This window comes from Heptranchias perlo, unplaced genomic scaffold (assembly GCF_035084215.1).
Source record: "Heptranchias perlo isolate sHepPer1 unplaced genomic scaffold, sHepPer1.hap1 HAP1_SCAFFOLD_55, whole genome shotgun sequence".
Classification (NCBI taxonomy): domain Eukaryota; kingdom Metazoa; phylum Chordata; class Chondrichthyes; order Hexanchiformes; family Hexanchidae; genus Heptranchias; species Heptranchias perlo.
The window spans coordinates 1,131,569-1,149,190 of record NW_027139570.1 but is presented as its reverse complement, the minus strand read 5'-3'; positions in this window follow the sequence as shown (position 1 = coordinate 1,149,190).

The following is a 17,622-nucleotide window of genomic DNA, read 5'->3' as shown; positions in this document are numbered from 1 at the left end:
ACAAAATGGGGGCGAGCGCGACCAACATTTTTTAAAAAGTCGCCGCTCACGCGGCTCCCATGCCGTACAAAATGAGGCCCGCGTCGCCACCACCTTGGGCAAAATGGAGGCCAACTTGGCTACCTCATTGGACAAAATGGAAGACAGCCAGGCCAACATTTTGGAAAAATGGCGGCTGCGCCAGCCGCCATCTAGCTCAGATGGCGGCAAGTAGCCAACCGAGTGTCCCCAGTGATCCCGCAGTCAACCCAGAATGATGCCAGGGTGCAGCCAGGGTTCCCAGCTTGCACCCAGTCATGCCAGAGTGGCGGTCTTGATGTTCAGACCACCACCACAACAATAAGAACTACCACAACAATGTCCCAGTGACCCCCCCCCCAAGTGTCCCCTGAATGTCCCAGTGACCCCCCCAGTGTCCCCTGAATGTCCCAGTGATTCCAGTGTGCACCCAGTGACCCCAGAGTAACCCAGACATTACTCACGTGCTCCCCATCGGGTCCAGGCTGTGGTGAAGGTCTCAGTCAGTCCGTCCCCAGCGGAGAGAACGATGCTTGGCCCAGGATTTCTCCCACTCCTCCTCCTCCTCACAAAATGTCTCTTTCTGGATCATCTCCTTGCAGCATTTCATCAAAATGATTCCTGAGGGGAGAGAGAGGGAATTGATTAAAATACAAAAGCAAGGGATTAAAAGGCACAGCAAGAGGCCAGAACTCCCTCCCTCCCACTCCCTCTCTCACTCTCTCTTTTTCTCCCCCCTCTCTCTCTCTCCCACTCCCTCTCTCACTCTCTCCCACTCTCCCTCTCTCTCTCTCCCTCCCTCCCACTCTCTCTCTCTCTCTCTCTCTCCCTCCCTCTCTCTCTCTCTCTCTCTCCCTCTCCCTCTCTCGACCCATCTCCCTCTCCCTCTCCCTCTCTCACACTCCCCCAGTTGCACAGAATCTCTTCCTAATCCAAGTCTGCAGCTTGTTTCTCCCCTGCCTTTCCTCTGAATGCCTCTAACCGGTGCCGCACTGCCTGTCTGAGCTGCTCAGTGTTTGCTGCAGGGTCCAACCCTCCCCCTGGGTGTGTTTTCTCTTCTGTCCCTGGGCCTCGCCCACACCTGCTCTGGACATTGTTGCAACTTTAATTCTGGCAGTTGCTGTCAGCGAAAGGTCAACAGCTTTTCCCTCAACTGTTTTCTCCTGTTTGAATTAGAAACTCGCCCCTCCCTGTTCAATCTCGACCTCTACCTCACCTTGTATTGTCCAGAATGTAATATAAGATATGGACTGAGTCCACCTCACCTTGTAATATACAGAATGTAATATAAGATATTTACTGGGTCCACCCAACCTTGTAATGTGCAGAATGTAATATAAGATATGGAGTGAGTCCAACCCATCTTGTATTGTACAGACTGTAATATAAGATATGGACTGAGTCCAACCCACTGTGTATTGTCCAGAATGTAATATAAGATATGGACTGAGTCCAACCCACTGTGTAATGTACAGAATGTAATATAAGATATGGGCTGAGTCCACCCCACTGTGTGATGTGCAGAATGTAATATAAGATATGGACTGAGTCCAACCCACTGTGTATTGTACAGAATGTAATATAAGATATGGGCTGAGTCCACCCCACCTTGTAATATACAGAATGTAATATAAGATATTTACTGGGTCCACCCAACCTTGTAATGTGCAGAATGTAATATAAGATATGGAGTGAGTCCAACCCATCTTGTATTGTACAGACTGTAATATAAGTTATGGGCTGAGTCCAACCCACTGTGTGATGTGCAGAATGTAATATAAGATATGGACTGAGTCCAACCCACTGTGTATTGTACAGAATGTAATATAAGATATGGACTGAGTACAACCCTTTGTGTATTGCACAGAATGTAATATAAGATATGGGCTGAGTCCAACCCACTGTGTGATGTGCAGAATGTAATATAAGATATGGACTGAGTCCAACCCACTGTGTATTGTACAGAATGTAATATAAGATATGGACTGAGTCCAACCCACTGTGTATTGGACAGAATATGACATAAGATATGGACTGAGTCCAACCCACTGTGTATTGTACAGACTGTAATATAAGATAGGGACTGAGTCCAACCCAATTTATATTGTACAGAATGTAATATAAGATATGGACTGAGTCCACCCCGCTGTGTATTGTACAGAATGTAATATAAGATATGGGCTGAGTCCACCCCACTGTGTATTGCACAGAATGTAATATAAGATATGGACTGAGTCCACCCCACTGTGTATTGTACAGAATGCAATATAAGATATGGGCTGAGTCCACCCCACTGTATATTGTACAGAATGTAATATAAGATATGGACTGAGTCCAGCCCACTGTGTATTGTACAGAATGTAATATAAGATATGGGCTGAGTCCAACCCACTGTGTATTGTCCAGAATGTAATATAAGATATGGACTGAGTCCAACCCACTGTGTATTGTGCAGAATGTAATATAAGATATGGACTGAGTCCAACCCACTGTGTATTGTACAAAATGTAATATAAGACATGGACTGAGTCCAACCCACTGTGCATTGTACAGAATATGACAGAAGATATGGACTGAGTCCAACCCACTGTGTATTGTACAGAATGTAATGTAAGATATGGACTGAGTCCACCCCACTGTGTATTGTACAGAATGTAATATAAGATATGGACTGAGTCCACCCCACTGTGTGTTGTACAGAATATGACATAAGATATGGACTGAGTCCAACCCACTGTGTGATGTGCAGAATGTAATATAAGATATGGACTGAGTCCAACCCACCGTGTATTGTACAGAACGTAATATAAGATATGGACTGAGTCCAACCCACTGTGTAATGTACAGAATGTAATATAAGATATGGACAGAGTCCAATCCACTGTGTGATGTGCAGAATGTAATATAAGATATGGACTGAGTGCAACCCATTGTGTATTGTACAGAATGTAATATAACATATGGGCTGAGTCCAACCCACTGTGTAATGTACAGAATGTAATATAAGATATGGACAGAGTCCAATCCACTATATAATGTGCAGAATGCAATATAAGATATGGACTGAGTCCGACCCACTGTGTAATGTACAGAATGTAATATAAGATATGGGCTGAATCCAACCCATTGTGTATTGTACCAACTGTAATATAAGATATGGACTGGGTCCACCCCACTGTGTATTGTACAGAATGTAATATAAGATATGGACTGAGTCCAACCCACTGTGTAATGTGCAGAATGTAATATAAGATATGGACTGAGTCCAACCCCCCTTGTAATGTGCAGAATGTAATATAAGATATGGACTGAGTCCAACCAACTGTGTATTGTACAGAATGTAATATAAGATATGGGCTGAGTCCACCCCACTGTGTGATGTGCAGAATGTAATATAAGATATGGACTGAGTCCAACCCACTGTGTATTGTACGGAATGTAATATAAGATATGGGCTGAGTCCAACCCACTGTGTAATGTACAGAATGTAATATAAGATATGGACTGAGTCCAACCCACTGTGTATTGTACAGAATATGACATAAGATATGGACTGAGTCCAACCCACAGTGTATTGTACAGAATGTAATATAAGATATGGACTGAGTCCACCCCACTGTGTATTGTACAGAATGTAATATAAGATATGTACTGGGTCCACCCAACCTTGTAATGTGCAGAATGTAATATAAGATATGGAGTGAGTTCAACACATCTTGTATTGTGCAGACTGTAATATAAGATATGGACTGAGTCCAACCCATTGTGTATTGTACCAACTGTAATATAAGATATGGACTGGGTCCAACCCACTGTGTATTGTACAGAATGTAATATAAGATATGGACTGAGTCCAACCCCCCTTGTAATGTGCAGAATGTAATATAAGATATGGACTGAGTCCAACCCCCCTTGTAATGTGCAGAATGTAATATAAGATATGGACTGAGTCCAACCCACCTTGCAATGTGCAGAATGTAATATGAGATATGGACTCAGTCCAACCCACCTTGTAATGTGCAGAATGTAATTTAAGATAAGCACTGTGTCCACCCCACTGTGTATTGTCTAGAATGTAACATAAGATATGTAATGAGAACACCAGATATTTAATGAGCAGCCAACCGAGTGTCCCCAGTGATCCCGCAGTCAACCCAGAATGATGCCAGGGTGCAGCCAGGGTTCCCAGCTTGCACCCAGTCTTGCCAGAGTGGCGGTCTTGATGTTCAGACCACCACCACAACAATAAGAACTACCACAACAATGTCCCAGTGACCACCACAAGTGTCCCCTGAATGTCCCAGTGACCCCCCCCAGTGTCCCCTGAATATCCCAGTGATTCCAGTGTGCACCCAGTGACCCCAGAGTAACCCAGACATTACTCACGTGCTCCCCATCGGATCCAGGCTGTGGTGAAGGTCTCAGTCAGTCCGTCCCCAGCGGAGAGAACGATGCTTGGCCCAGGATTTCTCCCACTCCTCCTCCTCCTCACAAAATGTCTCTTTCTGGATCATCTCCTTGCAGCATTTCATCAAAAAGATTCCTGAGGGGAGAGAGAGGGAATTGATTAAAATACAAAAGCAAGGGATTAAAAAGGCACAGCAAGAGGCCAGAACTCCCTCCCTCCGACTCCCTCTCTCACTCTCTCTTTTTCTCCCCCCTCTCTCTCTGTTCCACTCCCTCTCTCACTCTCTCTCACTCTCACTCCCTCCCACTCTCTCTCTCTCTCTCTCCCTCCCTCTCCCTCTCATTCTCTCTCTCTCTCCCTCTCTCTACCCCTCTCCCTCTCCCTCTCTCACACTCCCCCAGTTGTACAGAATCTCTCCCTAATCCAAGTCTGCAGCTTGTTTCTCCCCTGCCTTTCCTCTGAATGCCTCTAACCGGTGCCGCACTGCCTGTCTGAGCTGCTCAGTGTTTGCTGCAGGGTCCAACCCTCCCCCTGGGTGTGTTTTCTCTTCTGTCCCTGGGCCTCGCCCACACCTGCTCTGGACATTGTTGCAACTTTAATTCTGGCAGTTGCTGTCAGCGAAAGGTCAACAGCTTTTCCCTCAACTGTTTTCTCCTGTTTGAATAAGAAGCTCGCCCCTCCCTGTTCAATCTCGACCTCTACCTCACCTTGTATTGTCCAGAATGTAATATAAGATATGGACTGAGTCCACCTCACCTTGTAATATACAGAATGTAAAATAAGATATTTACTGGGTCCACCCAACCTTGTAATGTGCAGAATGTAATATAAGATATGGAGTGAGTCCACCCCACTGTGTATTGTACAGAATGTAATCTAAGATATGGACTGAGTCCATCTCACCTTGTAATATACAGAATGTAAAATAAGATATTTACTGGGTCCACCCAACCTTGTAATGTGCAGAATGTAATATAAGATATGGAGTGAGTCCAACCCATCTTGTATTGTACAGACTGTAATATAAGATATGGACTGAGTCCAACCCACTGTGTATTGTCCAGAATGTAATATAAGATATGGACTGAGTCCAACCCACTGTGTATTGTACAGAATGTAATATAAGATATGGGCTGAGTCCACCCCACTGTGTGATGTGCAGAATGTAATATAAGATACGGACTGAGTGCAACCCACTGTGTATTGTACAGAATGTAAGATAAGATATGGGCTGAGTCCACCCCACCTTGTAATATACAGAATGTAATATAAGATATTTACTGGGTCCACCCAACCTTGTAATGTGCAGAATGTAATATAAGATATGGAGTGAGTCCAACCCATCTTGTATTGTACTGACTGTAATATAAGATATGGACTGAGTCCAACCCACTGTGTATTGTCCAGAATGTAATATAAGATATGGGCTGAGTCCAACCCACTGTGTGATGTGCAGAATGTAATATAAGATATGGACTGAGTCCAACCCACTGTGTATTGTACAGAATGTAATATAAGATATGGACTGAGTCCAACCCACTGTGTATTGGACAGAATATGACATAAGATATGGACTGAGTCCAACCCACTGTGTATTGTACAGACTGTAATATAAGATATGGACTGAGTCCACCCCACTGTGTGATGTGCAGAATGTAATATAAGATATGGACTGAGTCCAACCCACTGTGTATTGTACAGAATGTAATATAAGATATGGACTGAGTACAACCCTTTGTGTATTGCACAGAATGTAATATAACATATGGGCTGAGTCCAACCCACTGTGTAATGTACAGAATGTAATATAAGATATGGTCTGAGTCCAACCCACTGTGTAATGTGCAGAATGCAATATAAGATATGGACTGAGTCCAACCCAATGTGTAATGTACAGAATGTAATATAAGATATGGACTGAGTCCAACCCACTGTGTATTGTACAGAATGTAATATAAGATATGGACTGAGTCCAACTCACCTTGCAATGTGCAGAATGTAATATGAGATATGGACTCAGTCCAACCCACCTTGTAATGTGCAGAATGTAATTTAAGATATGGACTGAGTCCAACCCATTGTGTATTGTACCAACTGTGATATAAGAGATGGACTGGGTCCACCCCACTGTGTATTGTACAGAATGCAATATAAGATATGGACTGAGTCCACCCCACTGTGTATTGTACAGAATGTAATATAAGATATGTACTGGGTCCACCCAACCTTGTAATGTGCAGAATGTAATATAAGATATGGAGTGAGTCCAACCCATCCTGCATTGTACAGACTGTAATTTCAGATATGGACTTAGTCCAACCCACTGTGTATTGTACAGAATGTAATATAAGAAATGTACTGGGTCCACCCAACCTTGTAATGTGCAGAATGTAATATAAGATATGGACTGAATCCACCCCACTGTGTATTGTACAGAATGTAATGTAAGATATGGACTGAGTCCAACCCACTGTGTATTGTACAGAATGTAATATAAGATATGGACTGAGTCCAACCCACTGTGTATTGTACAGAATGCAATGTAAGATATGGACTGGGTCCAACCAACCTTGTAATGTGCAGAATCTAATATAAGAGATGGAGTGAGTCCAACCCATCTTGTATTGTACAGAATGTAATATAAGATATGGACTGAGTCCACCTCACCTTGTAATATACAGAATGTAATGTAAGATATTTACTGGGTCCACCCAACCTTGTAATGTGCAGAATGAAATATAAGATATGGACTGAGTCCAACCCATCTTGTATTGTCCAGAATGTAATATAAGATATGGACTGAGTACAACACACTGTATATTGTACAGACTGTAATATAAGTTATGGACTGAGTCCACCCCACTGTATATTGTACAGAATGTAATATAAGATATGGACTGAGTCCACCCCACTGTGTATTGTACATAATGTAACATAAAATATGGACTGAGTTCAACCCACTGTGCAATGTGCAGAATGTAATATGAGATATGGACTGAGTCCAACCCACCTTGTAATGTGCAGAATGTAATATAAGATATGGACTGAGTCCAACCCACCTTGTAATGAGCAGAATGTAATATAAGATATGGACTGAGTCCAACCCACTGTGTATTGTCCAGAATGTAATATAAGATATGGACTGAGTCCAACCCACTGTGTATTGTACAGAATGTAATATAAGATATGGGCTGAGTCCACCCCACTGTGTGATGTGCAGAATGTAATATAAGATACGGACTGAGTGCAACCCACTGTGTATTGTACAGAATGTAAGATAAGATATGGGCTGAGTCCACCCCACCTTGTAATATACAGAATGTAATATAAGATATTTACTGGGTCCACCCAACCTTGTAATGTGCAGAATGTAATATAAGATATTGAGTGAGTCCAACCCATCTTGTATTGTACTGACTGTAATATAAGATATGGACTGAGTCCAACCCACTGTGTATTGTCCAGAATGTAATATAAGATATGGGCTGAGTCCAACCCACTGTGTGATGTGCAGAATGTAATATAAGATATGGACTGAGTCCAACCCACTGTGTATTGTACAGAATGTAATATAAGATATGGACTGAGTCCAACCCACTGTGTATTGGACAGAATATGACATAAGATATGGACTGAGTCCAACCCACTGTGTATTGTACAGACTGTAATATAAGATATGGACTGAGTCCACCCCACTGTGTGATGTGTAGAATGTAATATAAGATATGGACTGAGTCCAACCCACTGTGTATTGTACAGAATGTAATATAAGATATGGACTGAGTACAACCCTTTGTGTATTGCACAGAATGTAATATAACATATGGGCTGAGTCCAACCCACTGTGTAATGTACAGAATGTAATATAAGATATGGTCTGAGTCCAACCCACTGTGTAATGTGCAGAATGCAATATAAGATATGGACTGAGTCCAACCCAATGTGTAATGTACAGAATGTAATATAAGATATGGACTGAGTCCAACCCACTGTGTATTGTACAGAATGTAATATAAGATATGGACTGAGTCCAACTCACCTTGCAATGTGCAGAATGTAATATGAGATATGGACTCAGTCCAACCCACCTTGTAATGTGCAGAATGTAATTTAAGATATGGACTGAGTCCAACCCATTGTGTATTGTACCAACTGTGATATAAGAGATGGACTGGGTCCACCCCACTGTGTATTGTACAGAATGCAATATAAGATATGGACTGAGTCCACCCCACTGTGTATTGTACAGAATGTAATATAAGATATGTACTGGGTCCACCCAACCTTGTAATGTGCAGAATGTAATATAAGATATGGAGTGAGTCCAACCCATCCTGCATTGTACAGACTGTAATTTCAGATATGGACTGAGTCCAACCCACTGTGTATTGTACAGAATGTAATATAAGAAATGTACTGGGTCCACCCAACCTTGTAATGTGCAGAATGTAATATAAGATATGGACTGAATCCACCCCACTGTGTATTGTACAGAATGTAATGTAAGATATGGACTGAGTCCAACCCACTGTGTATTGTACAGAATGTAATATAAGATATGGACTGAGTCCAACCCACTGTGTATTGTACAGAATGCAATGTAAGATATGGACTGGGTCCAACCAACCTTGTAATGTGCAGAATCTAATATAAGAGATGGAGTGAGTCCAACCCATCTTGTATTGTACAGAATGTAATATAAGATATGGACTGAGTCCACCTCACCTTGTAATATACAGAATGTAATGTAAGATATTTACTGGGTCCACCCAACCTTGTAATGTGCAGAATGAAATATAAGATATGGACTGAGTCCAACCCATCTTGTATTGTCCAGAATGTAATATAAAATATGGACTGAGTACAACACACTGTATATTGTACAGACTGTAATATAAGTTATGGACTGAGTCCACCCCACTGTATATTGTACAGAATGTAATATAAGATATGGACTGAGTCCACCCCACTGTGTATTGTACATAATGTAACATAAAATATGGACTGAGTCCAACCCACTGTGCAATGTGCAGAATGTAATATGAGATATGGACTGAGTCCAACCCACCTTGTAATGAGCAGAATGTAATATAAGATATGGACTGAGTCCACCCCACTGTGTATTGTACAGAATGTAATATAAGATATGGACTGAGTCCACTCCAGTGTGTATTGAAAAGAATGTAATATAAGATATGGACTGAGTCCAACCCACTGTGTATTGTACAGAATGTAATTTCAGATCTGGACTGAGTCCAAACCACCTTGTAATGTGCAGAATGTAATTTCAGATCTGGACTGAGTCCAACCCACCTTGTAATGTGCAGAATGTAATATAAGATATGGACTGAGTCCAACCCACTGCGTAATGTGCGGGATGTAATATAATATATGGACTGAGTCCAACCAACCGTGTGATGTGCAGAATGCAATATAAGATATTTACTGAGTCCAACCCACCTTGTATTGTACAGAATGCAATATAAGATATGAACTGAGTCCAACCCACCTTGTAATGTGCAGAATGTAATATAAGATATGGTCTGAGTCCAATCCAATGTGTATTGTACGGAATGTAACATAAGATATGGACTGAGTCCACCCCACTGTGCATTGTACAGAATGCAATATAAGATATGGACTGAGTCCAACCCACTGTGTATTGCACAGAATGCAATATAAGATATGGACTGAGTCCAAACCACTGTGTAATGTGCAGAATGTAATATAAGATATGGACTGAGTCCACCCCACTGTGCATTGTACAGAATGTAATTTTAGATATGGGCTGAGTCCAACTCACTCTGCATTGTACATAATGTAACGTAAGATATGGACTGAGTCCAACCCACTGTGTATTGTACAGAATGTAATATAAGATATGTACTGAGTCCAACCCACTGTGTAATGTACTGAATGTAATATAAGGTATGGACTGAGTCCAACCCACTGTGTATTGTACAGAATGTAATATAAGATATGGACTGAGTCCAACCCACTGTGTAATGTACTGAATGTAATATAAGATATGGACTGAGTCCAACCCACTGTGCAATGTGCAGAATGTAATATAAGATATGGACTGAGTCCAACCCACTGTGTAATGTGCAGAATGTCATATAAGATATGGGCTGAGTCCAACCCACTGTGTATTGTACCAACTGTAATATAAGATATTGGCTGAGTCGAACACACTGTGTGTTGTACAGAATGTAATATAAGATATGGACTGAGTCCACCCCACTGTGCAATGTGCAGAATGTAATATAAGATATGGACTGAGTCCAACCCACTGTGTAATTTACTGAATGTAATATAAGATATGGACTGAGTCCACCCCACTGTGTATTGTACAGAATGTGATATAAGATATGGGCTGAGTCCACCCCACTGTGCAATGTGCAGAATGTAATATAAGATATGGACTGAGTCCAACACACTGTGTATTGTACAGAATGTAATATAAGATATGGACTGAGTCCACCCCACTGTGCAATGTGCGGAATGTAATATCAGATATGGACTGTGTCCAACCCACCTTGTAATGTGCAGAATGTAATATAAGATATGGGCTGACTCCAACCCACCTTGTAATGTACAGAATGTAACATAAGATATGAACTGAGTCCAGCCCACTGTGTATTGTACAGAATGTAATATAAGATATGGACTGAGTCCAACCCATCGTGTATTGTACAGAATTTAATATAAGATATGGACTGAGTCCACTCCACCGTGTAATGTACAGAATGTAATATAAGATATGTACTGAGTCCAACCCACTGTGTAATGTACAGAATGTAATATAAGATATGGACTGAGTCCACCCCACTGTGTGATGTGCAGAATGTAATATAAGATATGGTCTGAGTCCAACCCACTGTGTATTGTACATAATTTAACACAAGATATGGACTGAGTCCAACCCACTGTGTATTGTACAGAATGTAATATAAGATATGGGCTGAGTCCAACCCACTGTGTATTGTACAGAATGTGATATAAGATATGGTCTGAGTCCAATCCACTGTGTATTGTACGGAATGTAATATAAGATATGGACTGAGTCCAACCCACTGTGTATTGTACAGAATGTAATATAAGATATCGACTGAGTCCAACCCACTGCGTAATGTGCGGAATGTAATATAAGATATGGAGTGAGTCCACCCCACTGTGTATTGTACAGAATGTAATATAAGATATGGACTGAGTCCAACCAACCTTGTGATGTGCAGAATGCAATATAAGATATTTAATGAGTCCAACCCACCTTCTATTGTACAGAATGTAATATAAGATATGGACTGAGTCCACTCCACTGTGTATTGAAAAGAATGTAATATAAGATATGGACTGAGTCCACCCCACTGTGTATTGAAAAGAATGTAATATAAGGTATGGACTGAGTCCAACCCACTGTGTATTGTACAGAATGTAATTTCAGATCTGGACTGAGTCCAAACCACCTTGTAATGTGCAGAATGTAATTTCAGATCTGGACTGAGTCCAACCCACCTTGTAATGTGCAGAATGTAATATAAGATATGGACTGAGTCCAACCCACTGCGTAATGTGTGGAATGTAATATAATATATGGACTGAGTCCAACCAACCGTGTGATGTGCAGAATGCAATATAAGATATTTTCTGAGTCCAACCCACCTTGTATTGTACAGAATGTAACATAAGATATGGACTGAGTCCAACCCACTGTGTAATGTGCAGAATGTAATATAAGATATGGACTGAGTCCAACCCACTGTGTATTGTACAGAATGTAATTTTAGATATGGGCTGAGTCCAACCCACTGTGCATTGTACATAATGTAACGTAAGATATGGACTGAGTCCAACCCACTGTGTATTGTACAGAATGTAATATAAGATATGTACTGAGTCCAACCCACTGTGTAATGTCCTGAATGTAATATAAGATATGGACTGAGTCCAACCCACTGTGCAATGTGCAGAATGTAATATAAGATATGGACTGAGTCCAACCCACTGTGTAATGTGCAGAATGTCATATAAGATATGGGCTGAGTCCAACCCACTGTGTATTGTACCAACTGTAATATAAGATATGGACTGAGTCCACCCCACTGTGTATTGTACAGAATGTAATATAAGATATGGACTGAGTCCAACCCACTGTGTAATGTACAGAATGTAATATAAGATATGGGCTGAGTCCAACACACTGTGTATTGTACAGAATGTAATATAAGATATGGACTGAGTCCACCCCACTGTGCAATGTGCAGAATGTAATATAAGATATGGACTGAGTCCAACCAACTGTGTAATTTACTGAATGTAATATAAGATATGGACTGAGTCCACCCCACTGTGTATTGTACAGAATGTGATATAAGATATGGACTGAGTCCAGCCCACTGCGCAATGTGCAGAATGTAATATAAGATATGGACTGAGTCCAACACACTGTGTATTGTACAGAATGTAATATAAGATATGGACTGAGTCCACCCCACTGTGCAATGTGCAGAATGTAATATCAGATATGGACTGTGTCCAACCCACCTTGTAATGTGCAGAATGTAATATAAGATATGGGCTGACTCCAACCCACCTTGTAATGTACAGAATGTAACATAAGATATGAACTGAGTCCAGCCCACTGTGTATTGTACAGAATGTAATATAAGATATGGACTGAGTCCAACCCACTGTGTATTGTACAGAATGTAATATAAGATATGGACTGAATCCAACCCACTGTGTAATGTACTGAATGTAATATAAGATATGGACTGAGTCCAACCCACTGTGCAATGTGCAGAATGTAATATAAGATATGGACTGAGTCCAACCCACTGTGTAATGTGCAGAATGTCATATAAGATATGGGCTGAGTCCAACCCACTGTGTATTGTACCAACTGTAATATAAGATATGGACTGAGTCCACCCCACTGTGTATTGTACAGAATGTAATATAAGATATGTACTGGGTCCACCCAACCTTGTAATGTGCAGAATGTAATATAAGATATGGAGTGAGTCCAACCCATCTTGTATTGTACAGACTGTAATATAAGTTATGGACTGAGTCCAACCCACTGTGTAATTTGCAGAATGTAATATAAGATATGGACTGAGTCCACCCCACTGTGTATTGTACAGAATGTAATATAAGATATGGACTGAGTCCACCCCACTGTGCATTGTACAGAATGTAATTTTAGATATGGGCTGAGTCCAACTCACTCTGCATTGTACATAATGTAACGTAAGATATGGACTGAGTCCAACCCACTGTGTATTGTACAGAATGTAATATAAGATATGTACTGAGTCCAACCCACTATGTAATGTACTGAATGTAATATAAGGTATGGACTGAGTCCAACCCACTGTGTATTGTACAGAATGTAATATAAGATATGGACTGAGTCCAACCCACTGTGTAATGTACTGAATGTAATATAAGATATGGACTGAGTCCAACCCACTGTGCAATGTGCAGAATGTAATATAAGATATGGACTGAGTCCAACCCACTGTGTAATGTGCAGAATGTCATATAAGATATGGGCTGAGTCCAACCCACTGTGTATTGTACCAACTGTAATATAAGATATGGACTGAGTCCACCCCACTGTGTATTGTACAGAATGTAATATAAGATATGGACTGAGTCCACCCCACTGTGCAATGTGCAGAATGTAATATAAGATATGGACTGAGTCCAACCCACTGTGTAATTTACTGAATGTAATATAAGATATGGACTGAGTCCACCCCACTGTGTATTGTACAGAATGTGATATAAGATATGGGCTGAGTCCACCCCACTGTGCAATGTGCAGAATGTAATATAAGATATGGACTGAGTCCAACACACTGTGTATTGTACAGAATGTAATATAAGATATGGACTGAGTCCACCCCACTGTGCAATGTGCGGAATGTAATATCAGATATGGACTGTGTCCAACCCACCTTGTAATGTGCAGAATGTAATATAAGATATGGGCTGACTCCAACCCACCTTGTAATGTACAGAATGTAACATAAGATATGAACTGAGTCCAGCCCACTGTGTATTGTACAGAATGTAATATAAGATATGGACTGAGTCCAACCCATCGTGTATTGTACAGAATTTAATATAAGATATGGACTGAGTCCACTCCACCGTGTAATGTACAGAATGTAATATAAGATATGTACTGAGTCCAACCCACTGTGTAATGTACAGAATGTAATATAAGATATGGACTGAGTCCACCCCACTGTGTGATGTGCAGAATGTAATATAAGATATGGTCTGAGTCCAACCCACTGTGTATTGTACATAATTTAACACAAGATATGGACTGAGTCCAACCCACCTTGTAATGTGCAGAATGTAATATAAGATATGGACTGAGTCCAACCCACTGTGTATTGTACAGAATGTAATGTAAGATATGGGCTGAGTCCAACCCACTGTGTATTGCACAGAATGTGATATAAGATATGGTCTGAGTCCAATCCACTGTGTATTGTACGGAATGTAATATAAGATATGGACTGAGTCCAACCCACTGTGTATTGTACAGAATGTAATATAAGATATCGACTGAGTCCAACCCACTGCGTAATGTGCGGAATGTAATATAAGATATGGAGTGAGTCCACCCCACTGTGTATTGTACAGAATGTAATATAAGATATGGACTGAGTCCAACCAACCTTGTGATGTGCAGAATGCAATATAAGATATTTAATGAGTCCAACCCACCTTGTATTGTACAGAATGTAATATAAGATATGGACTGAGTCCACTCCACTGTGTATTGAAAAGAATGCAATATAAGATATGGACTGAGTCCACCCCACTGTGTATTGAAAAGAATGTAATATTAGGTATGGACTGAGTCCAACCCACTGTGTATTGTACAGAATGTAATTTCAGATCTGGACTGAGTCCAAACCACCTTGTAATGTGCAGAATGTAATTTCAGATCTGGACTGAGTCCAACCCACTTTGTAATGTGCAGAATGTAATATAAGATATGGACTGAGTCCAACCCACTGCGTAATGTGCGGAATGTAATATAATATATGGACTGAGTCCAACCAACCGTGTGATGTGCAGAATGTAATATAAGATATTTACTGAGTCCAACCCACCTTGTATTGTACAGAATGTAACATAAGATATGGACTGAGTCCAACCCACTGTGTCATGTGCAGAATGTAATATAAGATATGGACTGAGTCCAACCCACTGTGTATTGTACAGAATGTAATTTTAGATATGGGCTGAGTCCAACCCACTGTGCATTGTACATAATGTAACGTAAGATATGGACTGAGTCCAACCCACTGTGTATTGTACAGAATGTAATATAAGATATGTACTGAGTCCAACCCACTGTGTCATGTACTGAATGTAATATAAGGTATGGACTGAGTCCAACCCACTGTGTATTGTACAGAATGTAATATAAGATATGGACTGAGTCCAACCCACTGTGTAATGTACTGAATGTAATATAAGATATGGACTGAGTCCAACCCACTGTGCAATGTGCAGAATGTTATATAAGATTTGAACTGAGTCCAACCCACTGTGTAATGTGCAGAATGTCATATAAGATATGGGCTGAGTCCAACCCACTGTGTATTGTACCAACTGTAATATAAGATATGGACTGAGTCCACCCCACTGTGTATTGTACAGAATGTAATATAAGATATGGACTGAGTCCAACCCACTGTGTAATGTACAGAATGTAATATAAGATATGGGCTGAGTCCAACACACTGTGTATTGTACAGAATGTAATATAAGATATGGACTGAGTCCACCCCACTGTGCAATGTGCAGAATGTAATATAAGATATGGACTGAGTCCAACCAACTGTGTAATTTACTGAATGTAATATAAGATATGGACTGAGTCCACCCCACTGTGTATTGTACAGAATGTGATATAAGATATGGACTGAGTCCACTCCACCGTGTAATGTACAGAATGTAATATAAGATATGTACTGAGTCCAACCCACTGTGTAATGTACAGAATGTAATATAAGATATGGACTGAGTCCACCCCACTGTGTGATGTGCAGAATGTAATATAAGATATGGTCTGAGTCCAACCCACTGTGTATTGTACATAATTTAACACAAGATATGGACTGAGTCCAACCCACCTTGTAATGTGCAGAATGTAATATAAGATATGGACTGAGTCCAACCCACTGTGTATTGTACAGAATGTAATGTAAGATATGGGCTGAGTCCAACCCACTGTGTATTGCACAGAATGTGATATAAGATATGGTCTGAGTCCAATCCACTGTGTATTGTACGGAATGTAATATAAGATATGGACTGAGTCCAACCCACTGTGTATTGTACAGAATGTAATATAAGATATCGACTGAGTCCAACCCACTGCGTAATGTGCGGAATGTAATATAAGATATGGAGTGAGTCCACCCCACTGTGTATTGTACAGAATGTAATATAAGATATGGACTGAGTCCAACCAACCTTGTGATGTGCAGAATGCAATATAAGATATTTAATGAGTCCAACCCACCTTGTATTGTACAGAATGTAATATAAGATATGGACTGAGTCCACTCCACTGTGTATTGAAAAGAATGTAATATAAGATATGGACTGAGTCCACCCCACTGTGTATTGAAAAGAATGTAATATAAGGTATGGACTGAGTCCAACCCACTGTGTATTGTACAGAATGTAATTTCAGATCTGGACTGAGTCCAAACCACCTTGTAATGTGCAGAATGTAATTTCAGATCTGGACTGAGTCCAACCCACTTTGTAATGTGCAGAATGTAATATAAGATATGGACTGAGTCCAACCCACTGCGTAATGTGCGGAATGTAATATAATATATGGACTGAGTCCAACCAACCGTGTGATGTGCAGAATGTAATATAAGATATTTACTGAGTCCAACCCACCTTGTATTGTACAGAATGTAACATAAGATATGGACTGAGTCCAACCCACTGTGTCATGTGCAGAATGTAATATAAGATATGGACTGAGTCCAACCCACTGTGTATTGTACAGAATGTAATTTTAGATATGGGCTGAGTCCAACCCACTGTGCATTGTACATAATGTAACGTAAGATATGGACTGAGTCCAACCCACTGTGTATTGTACAGAATGTAATATAAGATATGTACTGAGTCCA